Below are 24,027 nucleotides of genomic sequence, written 5' to 3'. Positions count from 1 at the left end.
ACAGGAATTAAGACAATGATAATGACAAACAGCAAATTTCAAATCTGTGCATACAGATCACATGGGTTTCAGATCTATAAATATTCTTACTGAACTGAAATTATTTGATATACAGAAAATAATCAGGCCTGAACATTAATCAACAATTTCATATATTTTAAGTGTTGCCGGTGTGTGCTGTTTTTAATTACTGGATTGACTGACTGAGTTAAGGAGGTAAGAAGAGACAGGAAAACAAAAACATCTGCTTTTAACATGATGATGAAGTCACTTTAGTATTCACCAGAGACGTAGCCTATATATGAATACTGCACAAGTATATGTACTCACATCCTCACACAATCCACATGACATGGACGTCATGCAGAGACAGTTCCGCAGACTCAGGAAGTACTCTCCAACAAACACTGTTTGAAGAGTGTTTACAAAGCTTCCAGGCAAAACACAACTTCCATATTTCTGTTCCTTCCCCTTCTTGATTTCTTGCCTCTTCCCTTCCCTGTTTCCTCCCCCTTTTCTCAATCTCTCTCTCTGCCCTGCTGTTCTCCGTTCCATCCCTCCATCCCCTCTTTTCTCTTCCTCCAGCTCCGATTCTCCTCTAGCTAATTAGATCAAGATATATAGTGACTGTGTGACAGTATTCTCCATAGAGCGCAGGGGCAATATGAATAATTGAGAAGCTATTATCTTCTGCTATTACACCCTGAACAGAGCAACAGGGTTGGCTGACACGGCTAATACCACAACCACCACCATTTGTCATCATTTGTGTCCTCTGCTAATGAATAAGAGGACATCTGTTTTCTTTCTTTTATTCAAATTATTATTATTAGCAGGCTTGTATTCCTATCGCTATTAGTATTATTTTGCAGTGCTATGCATTACAGTACAATGACGTCTGCTTCCAGACAGGACACTGAAAATTCTGTGTGTTATTGTCAAGTTACGACAAATAGAAGATGCTCACCTGCTATTATTTCTATGTTAAATTTCAGTTCTTGACTCTTAGTTTTAGCTCAAAGTGAAACAAATTTGTATGCTGGAAAAATTCATCAAGGATGAATCAATAAATCACCTGTAACAACCTTTTCCATCAGCACAAATACTCAAAGACATGGTACAGTAAAGCAGTTATTGTCTGGCTGATGCTGGCTACAGTAGCTTCAGGGAATACTGATGTTAATCAGCGCTGAGCCATACGAACATGTGTTCAGCCCTTTGCCCTCAACAGGCTATAATAATCAGGTAACATTTCACACTACCAGGATAAAAAGAAAGAGTGGGCCAGGTCAGTCTTAAAATATAGACTGGCCATATGCATTATATAACAGATTAACAGATGAACCTGGTCTAATCAACCTTTGCGAAAATAGCATAACGTCAGTGCTAACAACAACATGCTTCATGCAGACAAATAGGGAAAAGCAGATGAGACAAATCTAGGCAGCAACAGGTTATTGCTCATAGTGAAGTAGCTTTAATTTTACTTTCTTGATGTGACAGTGAGATGGAAGGTGGAGGGTCTTCAGCTTCATCTGTGACGTGTGTCAGAGTGAGACCGAATATGTTTCTCAGGGTGTAGTTATAATAAAGACTAAAATGAAATCCTGCACATCTGATTTGATCACTCATCACTGGCCATGGCTTAGCAAATATGCTGTGCAATATGGTGCTGTAGAGTGATGGTAGATGAGCAGGCAGAGGGCGAGGGAGAAATTAATAAAATAAAGCTCAACCAGTGTTTTGGAAATGTAAACAAAGTTTTTGCCAAAAGACACACAAAACACACCAGGGAGCAATGATGCGATCATTTTAACCACAGAGTTATTTTTTCCTCAACAGAACTCAATTTGGAAGACTTTAAATATGAAATGCTTTGATGTGACAGCAGCAGGACATGACTACTTTTTATGAATGAATATCTCCTTCCAGATTACACCTAAAAAGAACACATACACACATACACACACACACACACACACATCAGTGGTGCTAAAAGAAATCCAATCAGAAAAGGTATTTGCTTTCTGTAATGTGGGCAGAGCAGAGTCTTACTCTATTCTTTCTCTTATTTCTATGTTCTATTTTCCTTAAATCAGTTTTTTTATTCCCTCTTCATTATTTCTCTCCTTCTCTTTATGTCCTTATCTCTTTGCCAGCTTTCGCTTTCTGTCTTCTTCTATCTCTCCGTCTGCACCTGTTCCCAAGCTCGGACGCTGTTCTTTTTCCATTTTCTCTTTTACAACCACCACACACCGTACACTGTGCCATATGGTTGAGTGGAGGTGATATCAATTTAACTGGCTGGACAGGAGAGAAGGTGAGGCAGAGAAACAGAGAGAGAGAGTGTGTGTGTGTGTGCGAATGCGAGCAGGTCTCTGGAACCCATCAAGCCAACAACACTACTTGTTTCAAGAGCAGCCATGTATAACAAAACAGTCCTTCACACATATACATGCACATATGTGCGCGCACACACACACAGAAGTATCTAATGAAACAGAAAAACTGAGTTAACAAGTCATACAGTGTATCCATGGATGACGTATTTACCTGTATAGATTTACGTGTGTGTGTGTGTGTGTGTGTGTGTGTGTGTGTGTGTGAGTGATTGACATTAGTTTCTTCTCTTGTGTAGCAGCTAAACGAAGGCTTCCCCCTTTGATTTTAATTCATGTGTTTCATGTCTTAATTGGGGTTAAAGGACCAAACTGGTGTTTATGCATTTTCTCTACATCACAAACGTCACTCCTGCATTTTCCATACCACAGTGTTTTACATTTTTTCAGTGTTTCTTTCCGCCTTTCCAAAGCCAGTAGCTTCAACTCATTTCTTAAGGAAATTAACCTCCTGAGACTTGTGACTTGAAACTAAATCGAAATAAGTCATCCATCTCAGTGAACACCGTTTCCTTTGCAGTCGTCAAGATTTGATTGATTTAAGCCTGTGAAGCATCAGCATGCAAAGTTAACACATCACAGAAAACAGACCTTTGATATCACTTTTACATGTGCGTTACCAACCATCTGTGTCTTAACTTTGGAAACCAAATCAGATATGATGGTACTGACTTATGATGGACTACCTAACTCAGTCACCTGTTGCACCAGGTTAATATGCATATGTTGTAAGTACAGTAACTCATTTCACATTAAACTCACCACTGTGTTCAGCTGCACCATCTGTACTTACAGTACAACACAACTTAACTAAGTCGATTAATCAAAACGCTGCAGAGACTTTTCATCCATCCGCTTCATTCAGTATTTTTATGAGAGAGCCACAACTGACAAGTGGCAGAGTTTTTGTTTATTAAAAGGAGAAAGCCGTGTATGCTTTCACTTGTGAACTAGGTGACAATGCAAGTCCTCGCTGTTAATTCAGTCATAACTAAATGTTTTTACTAAGGAGAAGGAGGCTGTGTCACACATGGATGTATTAATAAATAATAACGGCATCAGCAAAAGTCTCCTAAAAACTTCCATCTGGGAAATTATATGTTTATGTTAACAGTTTAAATTGCAAACAACTAAGTGGCCCTTACAGCAAGAGAAAGCAGCATAAAGCCTTGTGCCCCCTTCTAATCGTAAATTTTTAAGTTACATCTTACTACAGCATAACTACGTTCAAACCAAAATTACACTTGAACTTACAAATAGTTGGTGCAACAGCCGGCAGGTCTCTAAAACAGGGACCTGTTGTCGATGTTACTGAATGTCCAAGAGCTAATTTACTGACATTATATTATACTTACACTATAGCGATAACTCTACAAAGTATATAATGTAATTTACAGATGCAAAATGTTCATACACAACCTGTTTTATATGTTTAAAGGATGTTTAAATTTAGCAAAAAGCATAAAATCCTGTGTTTGTGTGAGAGCTTTGTAATTTGATTTTTTTTTTTTCAGGGATAAGGAATATTCGAACAGTTACAGAACTCATATTGAAAATTTCATGCTTACAAAGTTACAAGAGTAATTCTTCTTTTCCTGTGAAAATCAAAACAGGATGCAACAGTTTTACAGTTATATGGGAAAGAGATGTATGCATACCTGCAGCAGCCCACAGGTCACCTGGGAGCAGATGAAAGTAGGCCAACCAGTGATAGTTGTACCTAACTCCGACTACTGAAACTAAAAAGAAAAAAAAAAAAGACAGAAAGAAAAAGCTGTGCGATGTGCGATGTGAAAGGATTATTTCTGTCATGCCACAGGAGAACTGCTGTATGAAAACAATTAGTCTCATTTCTGCAGGTTTGATTAACACTCTACCTAATGTTTAAGCCCTGAGACCTTCAGGCCACAGGAGACGGTGCTAATTAAAACATATATCCTCAGCCTTTCATTGCTGGCTAATTAAAACATATAGCACCTTCAATCATCAGAAATAGCTAATTTAATCATATAATACTTTCTGTGTTGATTGCTGCCTAATTAGAACATATTACCTTCAGTCATCATTGCTGGCTAATTAAAACATATACCTCTGTTCTTCATATTTGGGTGTTCTTAAGGAATACTGATGCTTTTCTTGGCTCCTGTAACCCAGTGGGTGTGAACCTTTTTTTTCTCCCCCACTGGAAAATATGCATCTGTGTAAAGACAAAGACCACACTTATAGGAAAAGTAAGGAGAGCTGCCTGTCAATGGCCATTTGCAAAAGATCAGCCTCATTTCAACTTATTTGAAGTGCAGGAGAAAAATTTCAATGCTGCATCTGTTGTCAACAAACTGGTGTTAATGGAAATGTTGTGAAATATGTATGAAGATATGCTGCAGTCATCTTCCATTGAAAACTTGATTTAAAAACTGCCTTAAACTGAATATTAATACGTATATTCAAAGGCTTCTTTTAGCAATAGGGTTCATGGGTACTGTAGTATTAAGAGCCATCAGCCATGCCAAACTGACAAACATAACATGACTTCTCCGAAAGTAAAAATAACCAATTATATTACCTTCACCTTAGGTGTAGTTTGACCTAGAAATTCTTACAAACCAACAGCAAAGTGGCAGCAACTATAGTTACCGACTTAATCCAAAACTGACCCAGAACCCAAAAGTACATAACTAAATTTTTAAGTCTGCAACTGGATGTTTCTGGCCAAAACACACCTTGGGAGTTGAAGCTCTTTTCCCCTCAAATTATTTATAAAGTAGTGTACACAGGCTTGCACCTTCAACTTACAGTTCTTACTTTTACTTTTCAAACAACAATTGCACCATTTGTCCTGATGATTAATCCTGGCCCGTGCAGCCAAAAAGACCAGTGAAAGAACACGAGGTATGGAAGGAGGATTTATACAGTTATTATCTGGCCAGGTCAAAAAGTGGTGTGCTGAGCCAGTGAGACTAAGAAAAACATCTGAGAAATACAAAATTTGCAAGTACAGCATTAAAAAAAAGGATGGATTTATGCCCCAAACGTAAATTTACTTGTTTAGAATTGGATTTCCCAGCTATTTACACTTCTACAGTAAGACATTAGTCGGTGTCAGGAAACATTCTTCTAATTATATTCATGTCCTAGTGTAATCTGTATGTACATAAAAAAAACCTCAGAAATGTGCCTAATCTTGTATGACTGCTTCAGTCACAGAGATACTGTGGCTTCCTCCAACAACAAACACCTTGAATTATTCAGTGAATTCTTACATTTAATGCCTCTAATGGTAATTCTGTCCTCGATTCATCATTTCTGTTTGTTTTTCCACATGAGGAAATTCATATCTACTGTATTGATATTAAATGGCTAAGCGTATGTGATTATCTTGACTCTTCCAGTTGGCTGGAGGGCTTTTAGTTCTGCAACTTTGCTCCCCATTCATCAGCTAATCACAGGCTGTAAATCACAGCCGTTCATTGGAATATCAAGACTACCCTCATGCAAAATAAAGAAGCAATGTTTATGCAGAGGCGGTAATGCCCTTGGCAGTCACGTGCCTCCGATTTGAAGATTCATCAGATTATTGCAGGGTTCACACTAGAACAAATGATTTATTAAGGCATGACAAATACAAGAGATTCTTATCAATATCAGTGTCTTTTTGTTGTTTTGTTTTTTTTGTGATTGATATGTATTAGAGTATCTTGTATTTCCACAAAGCTTTTACCAACCTAGGACCAAACGAAACAACTGATAATGCAATACTTTTTTTTTTCCGCCCCAAGTCTAAAGGCTGGGGTTTTGGTGCACAGTGGCCATCTGTTCATAAGAAATCAACAGTAGTGCTAGAATTAAATATTCAGTTTGCAGGACAGACTTTTATGTACATTTCTATCTGCTTTCAAATGAATTTAAAATACAATTCTTTGAACTCTTTGGAACAAACTGGATCTGAGTTCACGTTTCTGGTTGTAAGTATTGAACTATACTGGAAGCTCATTAATTGCCTGCATCTACTCAGTAAGATGTAGAACTGATGTTTTTTCTCACAAATCCTTTGAATATGGCAGACCTATATTTAGAAAACCCCTGCATGGAATATCTGAAACCTGTGTAATCCAGTTATGCCTTTTTAAAAGGCTGGTTTAAAGTAATTGTTTTTGATTTGGATAAGGCAGGGTTAAAATCAGCTGTTATATTTTCCTGTGGGGAATCCAGCTATCATTTTCTAAAAATAGTGTTCATTAACCTTCTATCATCTCTGGTTCCTCTTTTGATACATCTTCATTTTTCTTCTGTCTCCATCTCCCAGGCTCTTTTCCAAACACTCATAAGATGTTTTGATCAAAGACCGACTGCTGCACCAGTTTTATAAATATTTTCATTGAATATTACACATTTTTATATACTATTATATCTTGATGATCAAAAGTCTGATTCACTAGATGCAACGGATGCACATGAAATGACTGAAATAGCTGGCAGTCCATTTGATGAATTTGTCACAAGTGATACTGAATTGACTGCAACATGCAAACAGTAAAATGTTCGCCACACTTGCTGGACTGTGATCACTGTGTGGCAAAAGATACCAGACGTCATAGAGGAAGTAAAGGGCCAGGATGCAACATTTCAACTTTGACTTCCATTTTTTCCTTAACCCCAACTGAATTAATCCTGTGAGGTTCTGAATACTGCAGTAGATGTGTGGAGACCTGCACATTTTAAAAACCTAACAGTCCCCATATAATGTTCTTCCAAGTCCTTCTCTTTGAATTCATGTATCAAATATTTTAAGCACCTTAATTACACTGTGTTTCATGGCATTAAATGTGTATTCTTTGTTCTTCCCACAGGAAAGTCCTCCTGGATTTTAAATTTCCTCACTTCAGTACTCGGAGACATAGAGAGTAGGAGGCAGTGGTGCAGCAGCAGCTCTGGAAATTTATGCTCCAGCACAGACATTCAGAGGCTGGAATGAACACACTGCACATCTTGAACAATGTGAGAGTGAGCACAAGGCCTCATGTACATAAAGAGTCAATAATTTAATGTAGACCACAGTGATTGAATCATTAAATCAAATATTCGTTTTGTATTCCAGAGTATATGTTGCATACCTCAAGATCATTTCACAGTTACCTGAGGGAACCAGAGTCATTAAATCATAACTATTGTTGTGCAGACAGACAGAGATCTGTGTCTTAATGGATTATAGGTCCCAAGCAAGAGGAATTCACCTCCAATAAGTCAATTTCTCTCTGCAGCTGAAGACTCCCAGTAGCACTAAATGCTTGTGTTTCTTTTTAATGGTAGATGTGACTCTTACAAGCATGGACTTAACCCCTTTATTGGGACCAGTGTCCTACTGTGTACATACCTTTATAAAATAACTTCATCTGAACATTATAGTTGCCACAGAAGAAAAGTCCTGAAAATGTCAGTTTTTAACAATTTTAATAACAGCGTAATAATCATTTTGATGGCCCTTGGTCATAAAACTGACTCAGCACTTCACTAGTCAGGTAAAATTTTGATTAATTTAAAAAGGTCATCAAAAAAAAAGGTCAAACTTGCAGTAATGTAGTTTTCATTCAAGGCTACAAAATGCCCTTTTATAAAGGTCACTGTTGCTAATGAGGCTAATTAGCATAAGCTAGTATCTTAAAAAGAATATCTTATGTCCCCTTTAATAGCTAGTGCTGGTAACAGGATTAATTAAAAGCCAGGGTGTTATTGTTGTAGCAGGGTTTCTGCAGGTTTAGCAACATCAATTTAAGACTTTTTAACAACATTATAAATGCAATTTGACACCTATTTTAGGTCCTTTTGTTGCAGCATTATCAATACATACTTTACCTAAAAAACATTTTAAATTGAGACTGAAGTTAATGCAACTTTATAAAAGTAATGTTCACTTCATAATCCAATCAATTCTTAAATTATTAAAAGGCATGTTAAGGCCTAAAATTTAGATTGTTGGGTTTTAGTTCATATTTTTAAGGACCCATGAAAACCCTGTATAGACAGCAGTGATTCAAAGACAACCAATTCACGTGTAAGATACGAGAGTAATTCTGAAATTCTCATTTTTTCCACTGTTATTACTTCGAGTGATTTAGTCAAAGACCCAATCAGACCCGTTCAGATAATGTATGTTAATGGTTTCCAATTAGTCCTGTACTGTACACTGGACATATAAAAAATACTGTACAAACATAAATGAATACAGGCAAAGAAAGAGTAAAAACATCCTAAGATGGAGCCACAACAACTGAGTGAGATTTTAGACCTGAGACCAAGCAAAGCCCCAACAAAAGAAGACCAACTCAGTATCATCTTTACAGACAAGGGGCAGTCCTTCGAGGAGAGCTATGCAGACATATAAGACAGAGAAGGCAAGTGGTTTGAAAGAGGAGCGAAGGAGACAATCTACGTCAAACCAACAACTATCATTCAAGAGCAGAGGCAATTTACAACACCACTTATTAGTCATTACAATGCTGAGCTGACATCCCTTCTCCAGTTTCAGGCCCATTCATACCTTTGCAATGCAATTCTCACGACAGCCAGGTGGACGAACAACCTACTTGTGACCTCAGCCACTCACAAGGTGTGTAGGTCCTTACGGGTGATGCGACGCCACCACCAGTCAGTCAGAATTGAAGATGCCCTTTTTTCCACCAGAGAGCACTGACAATCAACTCTTCAAATTAAAAATGTTAAGCTTAATATGTTTTTGGTCACAATTAAAAAGTAAATAAATAAATAAATGGGTTTGCACATATTCAAAACAATGCTGTTGGGCGATATATTGTCTACATCATCCCGCTGGCCTTAAAAATGCTGTAATTATGAGGCTATAGTTTAAACCTTCATTTTGTGCTTAGTGCACACTGCATAATCATAATTCAAATGATGTGGCTCAACACAGTGATAGATTATAGTGCTAATATCAATATTGAAAATGATTTTAATTTGAAAAAGGGATGTAAATCTTCAAAGATTTATGTAAAGGAAAAAATGTTTTGCGTAAGAATACGTTAAACTGAGGTGTAAGAAATCTAAGAGTGATTATACACTTCAAGGAGTTTTACATTAAAGATAATTACTCTTCAACAAAATAGCTGTCAATCTAGAGTACTGAACAGTGGTGAATTATAGTAATACATTTGAGCTTTTTTTCAAAAATAAGTTAATTTGCTAGTTACCCATCACATGTGCATGAAACACTGTAAATAAGAACATGCAGCTTGTTTAGCCTGAAATATTTTCAAACCTGTAAAATGCTTCTCATATTATGTTTAAGTTAAATCCGATATGATATGATATGATGTTACAACACAAACCCAGCTCTTGGTATCAGCATCTATCATCCCTTCGTCTCCTAAAACTTTGCTGTATTTCCACTGAAAACCAAGACAAAAATGTCTCTAAAAGAAAAGCACACTGTGTCCACCATGGTGATTTCACTCTCTTACACACACATTTGTTTTCCATGTGTTCTGTATGCTCCCCTGTTGGATGATACTTCTCTTTTTGTTTTCCTGTTTTCAAACACACACATTCACACAGGTGTTGTTCACATGTCTAACACATCTGATTGATGATTATGCAGCTTTCTATTTTCTCTCTCCTCTCACGTCATTTCTCTCTTTCAAAACTACACACAAACATTTTTGTTCCCTCCATCTCTCATCTTGTCTCATCTCTTGATCATTTACTTGATCATTTCCAGCACTTTCCCATCTGGACATACAACAAAACATCAAACAGACACATACATCTGGCCTTGTCATGTTGACATCTGTAGTGTGTGTGTGTGTGTGTGCTCTGTCAGTAGTGATGCAGTGATGATTTATTGCTCCATGTATTGAATCTATTACATTGTCAACAAACACACACAAACATTCACAGAACACATGATGTGAACATGTTAGGTTAATAATGAATTGATGTTGATCTCGAGGGAAAAACAGCACAAAGTCTAGCAAGAAAACAAAAGCCATGAAAGACAACTTTCAAAAACAGAGCGCCTCTGCAGTTTCAAAGGCTGATTCTGATTTTCCTTTGTCAAAATGTGGAGATCATGTTACATTGTCACTGAAGCAAGTTACAACTGAGGCGTAAATACTTTAATATAAACTCTGAAGTCTGGAAAACAAACTGACACTTGTGATGACACGAGTGATAGGACTCTTGTCATTTGACGTCGGGACTGTGTCAATCCAGGGAATACATTTTTAAAAAAGCCATTTTTCTGACGTGTCGCCTGGGTCTGTATCTTGCCACTGCTGGTCAAATAGTAATCTGATTAGATGCATAAATGTCTTGTTTTAGGTTCTTTTTTCTTTTTTTTGCAGTGGTTTGTAGTGGCTTTTAACCTACTTGGTTATTTATCATTATTATTCTACAAAATAAAAAGATCTTCAAGTTTCTTAAGTACAGAGATGATGTTAATTTTTTCAAGCTTTAGGGTTTCCCCTTAATTTTTTAAAATTCAATGTTTTAAATTTCTATTTTGTAAAAGCTTTACGGCTACCTATTAAATTAAAAAAAGCCCCAAGGTGGAGTCTCATTTTGAGTCCAATCACTGCAACTTTTTTTTATTTGTCAAAATTTACACAGGGTTAAAGATGTTGGTGTACAGACTTCTACACTTAGAGCTGATGCTTATATACAGCCTTACATTATCCAGAGAGACTGACAGATCTCATATTTGAGGGGAAGAACACTGATATCTGATAATTCCTCTGCATCTGTATCGGTATCTGGGAAACAAATTTTTGCAGCTGTGAACCAAGAAATTACATGGTCAAGCCCAATGTCTATGTGTTTGATTTTTAACCAAAAAAAGTATGCAATCAGACAAATTGCTTGTATTACTTTAATCAAAGCAAGATTACAATCACTTAAAGTATTTATTTTAGCTCTATGTAAGGCTGACCTCTGGTTACTTTTGTTGGGGTTAACTGAATTACCAAGAATGGACTCTACTGTCAAACTTAGAGAAAATAAAACGTATTAGACAACAACTGTCAGATTGCAACACACACCACCCTGTTTAAGATAACAAGCAGAAATGCCTCAGTAAATGAGAAGCTTCTTCATTTGTCTTCGCTCTCACTCCTGGCTGCCTGCTGCTTCCAGTCCAGTAGATACAGTCTGTAACTGCACCATCTATGACTTTAATTAGAAACAAACCAATGTCATCCTCTCCTCACTCACACACACACACACACACACACACACACACACACACACACACACACACACACACACACACACACACACACACACACACACACACACACACACACACACACACACACACACACACATTCTCACTGTGCACAGTCTGTTCTCTTTTCTCCTGCTCCTCAACCTTTTTTCTGTCTGCCCCCTCACCTTTCTTTTCTTAGCTAAGATACAAATGCATGCAAATTGAATATTTCTGTCATTGGTGCCAGTGAATTGAAGCTCTCTCCCACAGCCAGCATGTCAGGCTCTCTGCTGTGGCTTTAAAAGTTACTGCCAGCAGTAAAAGCCAAACAGCCCTGTTATTGCTGCATTTCTCAGAAGAAACAAGATTTATGAAGGTGGATTCATGAAGAGGTTATGCTAAGAAGACTCACTTATTGTGTTCTTTTTGATTTATTCTAATGCTCACAGTTAGCATTTCATTGTTTTTGGTAGAATATAAAGAGTGTAGCAAGAAAAACTGAGAAAAAAGCAAGACTTTTTAATACTGTTTGAGAATAAATGTACAAATACTTAAGTGACAAAAGTAAAGTTGAAACAACAACAGATGTTATTCATTTCTGCTACCTGAATTATGTGAAACTAAAACTAAATGATTCATCAGTTCTAACAGTTTCCAAAGGGGTTGCAAGGAAAGTATAATGAAGCATTGTAACAACAGCTGGTAGGTTTGTCTTTTAAGGTGTATTTGTATCATGGATGATTTGCAAAAGACAAATAGCACTGACAGCTTATCAGCAAATTGTATTCTAAAACGTCTGTACTTCCATATCAAAGAGCAAGGACTTCTTTCTGGAGATTGTTTTGTCCATCTACCTGTCTGAAATCTCAGCATATTCAATTCAGAATGATAAACACACAGACTGAAGCAGGAAATCATTCATATGCTTGCATCCTTACCTGATGAGTGACTGACGTTCATTATTTTATTGTTGAGGATTAATTTTCTCTTGATAGACATCAACCAGTCATTTTTAGTACTGCAGCCACCTTTCGACATCTCGTGTATGTATATTAAATAGCTTCGTTAATCTTAAAGGTAGAAATCCACCACAGAAGAAAACAGACAGAAGCCCATGTGAATCATGCACCCCTGAGGTAGATTTTAAGTAACAGTCTCAACTTATTTTTTCTCAACTGGAAATAACTTTCTTAGTTGCTTTCATCATGTCAATTCTCTACCCACCAATACGCAGGTGAATGAAACTAGCAGGCGTCCATTACTAGGTATTGTTGAAAGTCATTCTGAGAAATGCAGGTTATCACAAACTGAAACAGAAATAGACAGTGGAGGTCAGGGTAGAGAGGTACATCAAAAACTACTCCACACAACAAAACAATACCTTGAATGCACTGAACACCAGATTGATGATATATAAGAGTGACACAGAGTGAATTTATCCTTTCATATCATTTTTTTTTCCTGCCATAATGTCAGCATGAAAATCCTCTGCTTGCTGACTGGGTTGGTTTTGAACTTGGCCACCTCCTGCTAGCTGCCGTCTGTCGGATGCTTGCTGGGAGAGAACGAGCGTGTCAAGTGTCGAACATGTTGAGACAGATCCAAACCCACGTTATTGAGAGCGTAGCGTGAACTCTATGCTGAGTCACAGCTGGAGTTTCCTCAGGAAGCAAGGTTGCTCAGTTAGCCAGACCACTGACAACAGAAATCTGTGCATCCATGTTTCAGAAATCCCTCATGTGGAGCTCTATCATTTTGACTGGTAATCAATCACAATAATGACACCTGCCAACGTGTTAGCATTGGGATATTTTAGCATAATATTTAATAAAGACAAAAAAAGACAGAAGACAAAATGATGCAAAGAGGGTGCCATTTATGATGCTTCCTCACAATATACTATCAATACAAAAAGAAAGATTAAGCAGGAGGGTAATCAACTTATTAGCCGTCACAAAGCAGAATGGATTTTTCCCCTTTAAGTACAGAAAATTTCAGCCACCAACATGATTTTATGGTGATTAAATCCTATTTGATGACCTAAACTTGCAACTTCCCATCTGTCAGACACTGATCTATTTCACATATGGATGTTTTTGACCGCAAGCTGTGAGGGTTGAGGAAGTTATGTGAGTTTTCCAATAGGAAAGCATTCCAATACACTGCCCCAAAGTACAGTAGAAAGTGGGGAAACTTTATTCAGACCAACTCGTGGTGTGTAAAAGCAATTTTTAAGCAAGGCAGTAAAAGGGGTAGTTGAGGAACTCAAAATGGGATGTGTAAAAGCAAGAAAGACCTTTAGTCGTCTATAAATATAATCAATACATAAGTGCCTTTAACTACAACTTCAAAGTCAGACCACTGTCATAGGTATTTAGCTATTAGCTTAGCTAGCTAGAAAAATGGGTAAAATCTGAGAAGTTCATTATTATGGCGGTTCAGGTCTGAGACATCCCACACATACTGTCTGCACTGCAGTTCCTCAGAATAAGAAGGCAGCAGGAAAAGAATCTCTGAATCATATCAGCAGCAGAGAGCATGTAGAGGGAGTAAAGGATGGGGACTAGAAATGAGCCCTGAGGGACCCTGAAGGGATGTCTGTAGAGGAAGACGAGGAATTGCCTATTTTCACTGAACGTTATGTTTGACAGATGGCACCTGAGCCAAGTCAGTGCTGAACCGGAGATACCCACCTACTGCTTAGGGCAATGAATTAACGCTGCATGATCAATGGTGTCAAAAGCTGAGGTGAGGTCCAACTAAAGGTAGGAAGGAAGGAACTACATTCACACTCTCCTCAATATGTTGTGTAAAGATTGTTTCTGTGGATATACAGCAGAGATCTAAACTGAAAACGTGAAAACAAAATGGTAAATGCAACTTAGAGATAGGCCTGTGGTTCTTAAAAAATAGGGATTTAAAAACAGTGAGCTATTGTGTTCAAAAGTCCAGTGCCCTCAGAAAGTGTTCAGACCACTTTAAGTTTTTCAGATTTTTTATGGTGCAGTCTTATGCCAAAAGAAAAACACTTTTTTTTTTTTTTCCTGATCAAACGGCGCTTAATACCCCGTAATGATCAACTGAAAACAGAATTTTAGGATTTCAGGAAAACTGAAATATCGTGTTGACGCAAGTATTCAGACCCTCAGGTGCCTCCCATTTCTCCTGATCATCTCTGAGATGTTTCTACAGCACAAAGCACGTACCTGCAAACAAACAGCATTTATACACAGAGCAACATCAAAGAAACATTGACACTCATTTAAAGTCCTATTTCTGACCAAATGGTGAATGTAAGTGCAATATTTACTCTCCTGTTAGCTCTGTTTTGGTTTTTGTCAATTCTTGAGGGAAGTGTTTGGCATTTTAGCTGCTAAATGTTCCGCTACGGTCACCAGCTAGTCTCCAACTTCGTCCGCCTGCTGTTTATTGCTGTGCAGATTGCGGACAGGCTTTTTGCCTGAACTTCTTTACTGAAACACCTGCCTGCTGTGGCTGCAAATGACACTCATGAGACCAGTGGGAGTGAACCAAAACACTTAAGTTTACAGCCCGTAAAACCAAAGTTTTAAGCACATTTCCTGGACAAAGAACCTCACATTAGGGGCATGACCCCTCACGAAATTACCTTTATGTGGTGATGTGTTCTCATTTTATCGAGAGAAGTCGAATTGAAACCAGTCAACCCTTCTTAACAAAGGCAATGAAAATGAAACAACAATATATTAAGTTTGACACCTCCTCATTGTCACTGTCACTTGATAACTAACAGTGATATTAACCATCCTGAACTGCAACGAAAGTGTGGAAAACCAAATGACTACATCCAAAAAAAGACATCATGTAGACACATGTGGCCATTTATCCCCACAAACCATGAAATTAAATGTAATTCTTAAAATGCAAAATGCAATACATCCAGCATGCAAAACAACCAGAGAGGCTCTAAACATCAGTCATTGCTGGGCTGCTGCATGTAAATGTTACAGTAAGACATAAGTCAGATTAATTTTCTAAGATTCAAGCCTTATGTAAAGGAAATAATGATTGTTTTTCCAACCACCATGTGCAGTAGAGAGTGAAGCCATGTGTTAAAACAACTTATTGGGAATTATTGTGTCACACAAGACAGGATCATTGTTTTTTATGAAGAAACATGTTTGGCTAGAGGTAGATGAGAAATTGTTGAGCAACTGGGGGGGAAAAAAAAAAAAAAAAAAAAAAAAAATAGCCACCTAAATGCATTGTAAGATGTTACCCCTAGAAGAAACCTAATATTTAAAAAATATATTAATAATAGGTGTGTTTTCAATAAGGTTAATCAAATTAGTTTAAACATATGTATAAACTGGTATATAAAAATATAATTAGTATTCAATAAAAGAAAACATCTCTATGGAATAGACCACAAGTTGCAAGTTTCACATTCATGTCATCCAATTTTATTTACTTTATCTTCATTTTGCATTTATAAGTTTACTAGGTTTGAGGTGCAAGAATAGTGTCAAAATAAAACCTTTTAGTTTTATAAGCTTTTTAAGGTTTAACAACTAATCTGTTTCTGATTATTATAACATCCAATGATTTCTACATAAAGTTGCTCATAATTTACCTGTTCTATCCCTTTGTGGATGTCACAGCAACTCGAACCTAATCAGTTCAGACGATGGAGTAAACGTTGTGCAGACAGGTTTAAAGTGAGTCCAGGAGAACGTCTGAGTTGCTGAGTCAGAGTCTGAGGCATTTGATTGCCTGTGTGAGATGAGTAGGGAGGAATGATCAACACTGTCAACAGATACATTAAGATTCATAGTTAAAACAACAGTCATTCATCACTTTAAGAGGAGCTGCTTCAGTGAAATGAAGAGATCTGCAACCAGACTGAATCATCTTAAATGACTCAGTTTAACTAACCTACAACCTTCATTTTTTTTTCTTAATTTGATGTAACTGAAGCAATCAGATGCATAGCCATACATACATACATACATACATACATATATATATTTGGAGTGGGCAATCTATCTTCCTTTGTCTTGTTTGTACTCTTGAGGATGTGCAGCTGAAAGTTCTCTGAAACAAACTTTTCACTTATTGGGCTTCACATTAGCCAACTACTGTACCATGGGGTCATAACACGAGATGATTGAGGTTATTTTCATAACTCAACAATACTTTTACATCACTGTTTTTAATTAATGATTGCTTAATGGGTATTAAGGTATTAACTGACATGTTTTTTTACAACTTTTTTTTATTTAGCTGATAATTCATCTGAGGCAGTATATTAGTTTAAAGAAATTAACAGTTAAGGTAATAAAAATGAGATCAAAGAAGATTGGACAAAGGTTCAGTCAGATTCAGCCCTAAAGTAGTAGTAGTTTCACCTTGATGTCCTCCTGTACGGATTTTCATTATGACTTACTGCTTATTTATGATTCAAGGAATTGTAATTATCTTTGCTAAATGGCATCCTGAGAACCTGATTCCATGTTTGAGCAATTCTAAACATGATTAATGTTTAATGCTTTATAATAAACATGATTAATGCCTTAGGCACAGGATTCGGTCTCTCTACCAGTACATATTAGAACTGCATGTGCATGTTTGGTACAGACACACATGCACCTTCATTTACTTTCACAAACATACACAGCAATACACAAGGGCACGCTGTGTGTATTCAATCTTCACTCAAGATTTTCCAGACAACTGTAGATGGTAACTGACACTGCAACAATCCCATATCACAAGTTGTGTAACTGGCAGCTAAAATCAAATTATGTTCATGAAATGGCAGCTGACTCCAGGACTAACTCACACCATTTCTGAGGTGTTGTAAAATATGAGCAGGATTAAGATGCTGAGCTTGAGAGCACTGACAAATCTCTTTTCTTTTCAATTTTTTGCTCCTACACCTCATATTGCTTTTTTGTTACGTGCATTACTGAAATAAAGTGGAAAAACTTTTTTTATTCTTCAAATAGGATGATCAAGTGTTAAAATAGCAAAAAATCCTCCTTTTCTCTTTATCCCTTCTTCTCGGTCTTCTGTCTTTCGCCTCTGCTGTCCATTCAAGCTTATTAAGCAGCTGGCTAGAAGTGAACTCAGTTAAGTTTAGATTCAGTATCAAACTGACATCACTTTTAAATAAACAAATACTGAGCATCCCTTAACGAAACCAATTTTAATTATTTATTTATCTATTGATTTTGTTACCAATATGGTTTTGCTCAGCTCCCACAATTATAAGTTACCACCTCACAGTGTCAAAACTGCCATGGATACAGCGGCTATATAAAAAACACTGCTCTAACAATGAAGTGGGAATGATATCAAGACATTTTCAGTGTTCTGTTGGAGGTGACATACTCTCCTTCCAAACTATAAGTTCTATAATGTGACCTTTTCTTTTTGGCACAGAAGTGAGTTTGTTGTTCTATCAATAACAAGAGCTGCTGGAGCTGTGTGCCTGTAAGCCTATGAGTTAGTCAGTAATACTCTTCTGATAATGCCTGTCTCTGTCCTGTGGCCTGTCTTTTTATTTGTTTGCGTCTGCTTTGTTTCTCTCCCTCTCTTTATCTCTCCCTGCTTCCCTCTGCTCTCTGTTATAATTCAAGCCTCATCTTAGCCTCAGAAATTAATCTGAAGTCTCCACAATGAGCTTAGATGGCATTACATATGCAAACAAAAGTCTGATATTAAAAATCCAGCTTTGCTGCAGAAGGAGCTGTGGAAGAAAACATTGTATTTATTTTCAGTAATGCCCTGTTGATTCACATTTGAAAACACTGGATTTATATGCAGGAAAATGAAATACTTATGTTTTATGGTTTACAATCTGTGAACAGATGTCCTAGTGCTGGTACTCCTCCCTTCAGCCATCCATAGTCTTCCATGCAGTTGTTCCTGATTTCAGTACAGTATAAAAGTGCACCAGAAACCGCACAGAAGTGCTCAAAAGGGCATATTTTGGATTTGTAGATGATTGATTGGCGCATGATTTTTACTAACATCATTTAGACAGAAATAATGTGGACATTACATTTCTCCATCACACAATATTTTAATGTTCATCTCAAGGTTATCTATCATTATGGCCAGAAAAGATGACATTTTGGCACAAGGTCATTATTGTCAGTTATGTCATTTTCCCAAGAGCATGTAGTGCTCTGAAGGCCCGCATAGCAATTAACTTTTGATAGAAATCAACCATGAGAGTTACTTCCGTCCTTCTCTATGCACCATTATTTACTGCAAGGCACTGTACCTTGTAAATGCTGTAACAGGCTGAGAAAACATGGTTGTATATTAATTTTACATTTTAGTATAGTCATTGTTTTCTTTGTTCTGGATTCCCATTTTTGTTGATGAATTACATCTTAAAACAAATTCTAATGAGTGCAGAATCTGCTAGTGTTTCTTTGACAAATTATTCCACTCTCATTTCATACATGATGGAATACTGGCACGTGCATCCGTAAACATGGCGGTTCATGACTTAGTAATGAAATGAAACTCAACAGGACATTGAATCGAAAGTTCACCCCACTCTGAACTAGATTACAGGGGGGTGAGAAAGCGTGTGTCTGCCTGATTAGGTCTTGGTGCTAATGCATTTATAACCATTAGCCGGAACATCCATTGATCACGGCCAACATATGCAAAATTAACAGCAGAAATCTGTGTGTGTGTGTGTGTGTGTGTGTGTACGTGTGCACGTGTGCACGTGTCTTTAATGACTGTGCTTACCGTTGTACTTTGGAGAGATGCTGTTAATGGACAAATGTTGTTTCCTTCTCCTTCCTTTTCCACTTTTACTAACTACCATCGATGCCTTACACTGCTGGTTATATTTTGTGTTAGATATTGGAAGAATTGTGTTCCTCTGGGGCCTATCACAGCCAGTCCACTGTTAAAATGGCTGGTTGGTTCACTCAGTGTGAATTGCACTCACTGAATCGGTGTCTGCCAGAGGTAGACAGCACATTAACTAGGCTATACAACAGCTGATCAACAGTTCTGTACTTCAGTCTGAAGACATCGTGAATCAGACTGGGTGAAAACACCATATTTAAGGGCTCAGCAGTACTGTGTATCAATATATTTTCAAGGAGATACAGGACAAGACAACCATTTATATCGATAAAGTTTGATGTTACGTTACATAATCTGTGCCAGTGCTTGCCTCTTTCTACTTTCACACTCTCTCAGCCCCCACTCTCTCTCTCTCTACATCTGCATGCAAATGCGACCCCACTCATGCTCAAGTTCTCCTGCAACAAAGAGGGAGACACAATAATCCACACAATATTTTTTTCATTTTCATGTTGATATATTGTGCAGCTATATATCTACTAACAGAGTAGACCTGTTGTGATTTTTGTTCTGTTTGCATTTTTACTGTTGTTTGCACAGCTGTGTCTTTTGTTAAGCAGGACAGGAACACCCTATTGTTCCCTGTTTCAATTAGTGTGTTATTGCTGCAAATACCTGAAGGACCATTCTCAGAGACAGGCTTATTTTTATATGATATAGGCTATTTATTTTATATATTTTTGTTATGTCTTGCAGCTGAATATTTTCAAACAGGGAATCAGCCCAACAATCCTACCTAGGGCCGAGGAATTACTCACTGAGGGATAGACAGTGGGGCAGATAGAGAGGTGGAGAGAAGGAAAATGAGATGTTGGTAGAGGGAGAGAGGGAAGGAAAGAGCAAATGATACAGCGAAAAGTAAAGAGCTATAGAAAGTAAAGGAGGCATGAAAGGAAGGAAATAAAGTAAAGGGGGAAGAGGAAATCTGTAGAGGTAATCCCTAAGATTCAAAGCTTTGTACACTCCATCATAGATGCATGGATGGGAGTATGGACGGAGGTCAAAGGATGGATGAATGGTGGATAAAGTAATGGATGAGAAGAGGGGAAGAGGGAGTCATAAAGGAGGACAGGGGTATAAGGGCAGGCAAAGAGAACGGGGAATAAAGTGACAGATGGATATAGGTAGAGAGGGGGTATTAAACAGTGCTTTAGAGAAGTGGATAGGGGCCAAAGGACCGCTAACAGCATTTGGTTCTTGGAGAGGAAAACTCTGATGGTTCACAATGTGATGATTATACTTTAATTCAACGAGACAGTTCTAGAAGGTTTTTCATCACCGGAAAGCATGAATGACCACACTGCAATGATGGTTTCCTGCCAGAACCCAGTATCTTTGTTTACTGTGTACATTCTGTAACTGTAATGAAAAGCTAACAAAAGTCATGCAGAACGATCGCCATGGCATTATGTCGTGTTTTACAATTTGAACACAAGATCAACATACAACACTAGTCTGGTTATATAGTGTTTCATAATGGGACAGTCAATATTTTTTGACATAAGCTTCTATTAGTTACCAAATGGAAGTGATCTGGATGGACAGCCACAGGGAGCCAGGACTAGACAGCGGTCTACCAGGATCAGGTTTTATTGGAAAGAAGCAGTGCCTATACATCTACAGTTAATGACTTTTAAATGTGTAAAACATACAATAAACAAACAAACATCACCATCATTTATACAAAAGAATCCACACAGGATTCATGATATAATGCAACATGTTCACGTACATTCAGTATTGTTATCGTCACATCGTGTCTAACGCTGAACTGACTGGTTCAGCAAATTTGTGATTATGGTAGTGACTACACAGAGAGCACTACTTTTGAAAATCCTGCTTATAAACACAATCAGATTTTCTCCCACATTGTTTACTAAGAGAGAGAGAGAGCGAGAGAGACTTTCAATATGGACATGTACGGTTGAGTACATTGCCTCAAAAGTCATGTGTTTTCTGTTTTGAATTCTTAAATTTATACAAGTGAATTTCGGTGTCAAATGAGGAAAAAAACAGCACAAATCTTCCCCGGCCCTGGTAACCTGTTTGGACAGCCATGAAAAGACCAGATTTGAGCCACAAAGAGGAAGAAATGCAAATGCAGCCTGAGAGCAGATGTGTTTTCTTTCTTATACAGAGTGTTTCCGTGTGATTGTGATTAGCGCTACTAGATGTCCCCTTTCTTGTCAGGGTTAAAATGATTTGTCCACTGGCAGATCTTTGCTCATTCACTTGTATTGGAAGTCGTCCATCTATGGCTAATTAGATGGCCTCTCACTGCCGCTGCTGCTGGAATTCCCATCACAAGGAAAATCCCCACATAATAGGACAGAGGAGACGCTAAAAGGAGGAGATTACCGGGAGGAGAAGAGGTTGAGTACAATGTGTGTGTGTGTGTGTGGGTGTGTGTGTGTGTGTTTATATACAGGCACAACTGAGTGTGTAGGTATGCATGTGGATGTGTGTTTCTAATGAGAGAATGGAAGCCGGATTCAGTTAAGCTTAGAAAGTTTTGTGGCTTTTGTGTGTGTGTGTGTGTGTGTGTGTGTGTGTGTGTGCTCTTGTTTTGTGAAGACATCTGTAGCATGACTGAAGACTGAGGATCATGAGGATGGTGGCAAGAACAAATCCTGTGGAGAAAGAGGAAGTGAGAAACCATTTTCTGATAAAGACTTTCGTTTATGAAGCATTTTTGCTATATCCAACCCAGAAGATAGATCTATCTCTCTGAGCCTGTGTGTGCAAGGGGTGGGGGCAGCTCTCTCTCACATGCTGCATCACTGAGCAGCGCACACGCACACACACACCCTACTAAATGTTCAAAAGTGTGGTAACACTCATTGCGACAAGTGCAACAGGTCTTTTGCACATTAGTAGGTTGGCCCTGAGAGCTCAACACACTGCAACTTAAGAAAGCACATGCAAATAGACAAAACACAAGCAAATTCAAAAAGCATCTTCATTAAATTGAGAACACATGCGCTGCAAATACTTCAAGATAAGTGGTTTAAATAATAGGGTTTAACCGAGCATGTCTCATCACTTCACCTTGCGAAGCTTCATAGACTCAAAATCTAAAGCTGTGTTGACAGTAAAGGATCTGAATGTCAATGTAATATTTCAGGTTTTATTTTCTATAAATTTGCTAAATTTCTAAAATTCTGTTTTCACCTTGTGATTATGGGGTATTGAGCGTAGGGAAAAAAAAAGATTTTTCGATTTTAGCACAAGGCTGTAAGATAAAAAAACTGTGAAAAAAGTGAGCTGAATACTTTCCAATCGCACTGTAACTGCTGACATTGTTGTATTGTGGCAGCAACAAACATCTGTTTTATAAATTATTGTAAAATAAGAAATGCATTTAACACATGAACTCAATGAGAAATACATTTGTGTAGGTGTTGGGAGTCAGAAACAAACACATATACTCAAATATACTGTGTGTGTGTGTGTGTGTGTGTGTGTGTGTGTGTGTGTGTGTGTGTGTGTGTAGCAGGTGAGGATAAGAGTGGCATCTCACCTGGCAGAGTTAAAAAGTGCATAATTTCACAAGATTTCTGCAGAAAACCAGCAAACATGCCCATAAAGACATTTATTTAGCTGTTGACCTTGGGGATATGGCAAAGGCTTAGAGCGGCGGAAATAACAAGATAAGAGCTTTTTATTCAGATAAGCCTCTCTGTCGCTCCCTGTCCTTTTCCTACACTGCATAACGCACTATAGTGCTACTGGGTGATTTTTCAGCACTCCAATTGGAATAATAACGCTGCCTGCTTTTTGGTGAAAAACACCCCTAATTACCACAACCTTGCGGTGCAAGAAAAAGGGCAAACTACTTACTTTGACTGCTTTTGTACTGAGTAGCTCTTGACTTACACCAGTCTTGTGCATGAATCTGCATTCTTATTTACTTGGAAAGCATTGATTCCTCAGTCTATAAACTGAAGGTTATGCCGTTGCTCCTTTCAGCTTTAATATCTATAATATGCCTCAATTCAGTCTTTTGCATGAGGAACTCAACGAGTACAAAAACCTCTGTATTTGACACAACCACAGACACGTTATCAAACTGTGCAGAGCTTTCTTTCCACAATTACATGTTCACTGAATCATTGCTCTACAGAACTTAAATGCAACAGAGCAATCCCTAAGTCAATAAGGATCCATAGGTTTTTTGCTTTTTATTCGCTGCACAGATATTTCTAAACTGATGTTTTGGTAGACCTGGTTCCATTTCCCTGATAGACACTTGGGTGAATAGAGACAAAAGAAATGCCTAGAAACTATATCATACTGCTACAATGTTTTGTGTTTAACTGCAGGTTATTAAAGTCACACTTGGCAACTTTGCACCCTGGCATCTCTGTAACAGAACCTGCAAAGGACTATAGGACTTTTGTGAAACTACAATTCATGTCAAAACTATTCTACATTCCTTTGACCTGGCTTTCTTTGGCTTGTCTGAGCACATTAAAAATAATTTTGCATTAATGGTAGCCGTGGTGATCTTCCAATGGTTGCCCTCCACTCCTGCAC

The 24,027-nt window shown here is 37.8% G+C and overlaps 1 long non-coding RNA gene across 3 annotated transcripts in view; it reads right to left on the bottom strand.

Moving 5' to 3' along the window:
• The window catches only part of LOC139622533 (uncharacterized), a 118,661-nt gene that overhangs the window by 62,226 nt on the left and 32,408 nt on the right, over positions 1 to 24,027 (bottom strand). Inside the window, exons 3-4 of one of the 3 annotated variants that reach the window (XR_011691298.1) lie at positions 11,703 to 22,121; positions 8,158 to 11,606 (exon numbers count right to left, since the gene is read on the bottom strand). The exons of 1 other annotated variant lie outside the window; for it this stretch is intronic. This is a non-coding gene — a long non-coding RNA (uncharacterized lncRNA). Of the gene's footprint in view, positions 1 to 8,157; positions 22,122 to 24,027 lie in introns of those variants that run through there. One more of the 3 variants, XR_011691297.1, reaches the window with a different exon arrangement.

This window comes from Trachinotus anak, unplaced genomic scaffold (genome assembly GCF_046630095.1).
Source record: "Trachinotus anak isolate AG129_WGS33_773 ecotype Australia unplaced genomic scaffold, CSIRO_AGI_Tana_v1 ptg000007l, whole genome shotgun sequence".
NCBI lineage: Eukaryota > Metazoa > Chordata > Actinopteri > Carangiformes > Carangidae > Trachinotus > Trachinotus anak.
The sequence above is the reverse complement of the archived record's forward strand: the minus strand, read 5'-3'. Positions and strand labels throughout refer to the sequence as shown.